Genomic DNA, 2,287 nt, shown 5'->3' with positions numbered 1-2,287 from the left:
GAGAATGTTGCAGGGTGACGGTGCTCCTTGAAGCCCCCCACCGGCCCAGGGGCTCCGGACACGAGCCCCTGAGGGCTGCTTAACTCTGCTGCAGAGTCGATCTGGTGCTCTCCAGCTTGCCGGGTTTTGATTTCCCCTCCTTCCTGCTGCTTGCGCCCAGCAGTTCGGCAGCCCCCATGCAGCCCCTTTCCTCTCTGCGTGCCCTGCCACCCACCCCTGTCCAGTCATCCTGCACATTCCAGCACAGAAATTCTTCTCCGCCAGGTGCCTCCTAGGCCAGCGTGCATCACATTCCGCAGCAGGATCGACTCACCTGATAACGGGCAACAAAGAACACACTCTGTTCCTTTCCAGAGCCGGCACAAGCAATTATTGCAAAGTTGGCCTGACTCCCGAACTCGCAAGCCAAGGGGCATGTCTCTCCCATCCCCAGCATTTAGCTGGCCCTTGGGATTTTTCCTGCACAGCTCCAGAATGGAGGTTGCTGAACGAAACAAGCTCGTCCTAACTCGGGGTGCTGGATCAGGTCTGCTGGACTGGGACACAGGGCCATCTTTTCTGGCATCACATCTGCAGTAGTTCTCCTGACAGCCCCCCCCCCCCCGCCATGTTGGGAGGCCTCTTGGCTGTTGTGCTTGGTTCGCCGTTCTTCAAGGCTGAAGGGGCCTTCCCGAGGCCACGGGAGCGGCAAGCTGCGCTCCCTGCTATTCTTTGCTCTGCACCTTTACTCTCAGCCCGTGGCTAGAAGGCGGCTCGGGGAGCATCTCCCAACCCGTACTCAGCCCCTGGTGGAGCCCAGCTACCCCGGGGGCAGTGCGGCGCCCTGGGGACTCCATGATCTTGGATGATGCTCAGCCCAACAGGCAAGGCTCTCCGGGTGGTTCACAACGATTTGTGCAAACGAGGCAACAAGCGAGCATGCAGTCCTGCCACAGCGCAAGCCTTTTAAAACAAAACAATTAGGAGTGGCTTGAAAACGCGTGCAAGGACGCAGAAGAACCCTGTGAAGACGCCTGGCGTGGGTAATGAGCCAGCCCTGGACATCCGAGCACGTCTGCAAAGGCACTGGCGTAAAGAGCCATTGTAGCCTCGTGCCCAAAGGCGGCAAGGCTGATGCCGGGTGTGCCACAGTGGGGAGGTCATTCCATAGTGGGGGGGCCACAGGGAAAGCCCTCCCTCCTTTGCCGCTCTCTGAGCTCCCTTGAAGCTGGCGCTCGGAGGCAGGTCCCAAAGGCTGACTGCGGTGTCTGGTCCCTTGCAGCTGGAAGAGGTGCTCCAGCAGGTATTGCACTTCTGGGCCATGTGAGGCTTTACAGGTTCAGGCCGGCACCTCGAAGCAGGCCAGGAGCGTCCAGGCAGCGAGCGCAAGCAGGTGGGACTGGCCTTTGACGTGTCGATCTTTGGGGCTTGGCTGTTAATCCAGCTGCTGCATTCTGGAGCTTCCGAGCCATCTTCAAGGGCAGCCCCACACGGAATGGGATTGCTCAGAACAACCCTCTAGAAAGGAACCAGAGTTCTCCTGATTCCCAGCCAGGCTGCGGATCCGGAAAAGGGCCGTATCAGAGGGGATCGGCGGTGGCTGCACTCTCCCACACACTCTTGGCAAAGGAAACCCCAGTCTCGCTGCTGCCTCAGGCCCAAAGGTGGCCTGAAATGGATTTAGGGGGGCAGCTGGAAGGCTGGACCCGATGGGCACCCCCTGCCCATCAGGGCCAAGCTGTGGGCCAGGGATACAGAGCCACCCTCCACTTCTGGGCCGAGGCTGGGGTTCCTGGGGGGTGGCCTGGATGGCTCCCTCGCCCAAGGGAGGGTCCACAACCATCTCCGGGCCTTCTTTGAGCAATTGGCACAGCATTTTTGCAGGGGGGGGGTCAGTGCCCACTCGGACCCCTCCCCCATTTTCCCACTCCTTCTGCCCATCATCATCGTCATGGTCATCTTCCCGGGGGCTCTTTGGAAGGACGGAGGGCCGGGGGAGCGCGCCAAGCCCGCAGCGCCCGAGACGAGGAAAGCGCCGCGGCCACCCAAGGCCTGCGCTGCTGTCCCGCAGACGCCGCGGCGCGCCTTCCCAGGCGCTGGGGAAACCGGAGGCGACCCCGGCGGAGGAGTCCCCAAAGCCGCTCCGCGGAGCACGGGCGTCCGCGCCAGGGAGCGCCGCCGGCCCGGCCGCTTCTCCGCCCGGCCCCGCGCTTCGTGCCGCGGGCGGCGCTCGGCGCTCGGCGCGGCCTCTTCCCGGCGCGGCGCGGCGCTCCGCGTCTCCGTGGCCAGGCCCGGCTGCCCGCAGGGG

This window comes from Varanus komodoensis, unplaced genomic scaffold, assembly GCF_004798865.1.
Source record: "Varanus komodoensis strain SLA01 unplaced genomic scaffold, ASM479886v1 scaffold46_1, whole genome shotgun sequence".
Classification (NCBI taxonomy): Eukaryota; Metazoa; Chordata; class Lepidosauria; order Squamata; family Varanidae; genus Varanus; species Varanus komodoensis.
Note: the sequence above shows the minus strand (reverse complement) of the source record.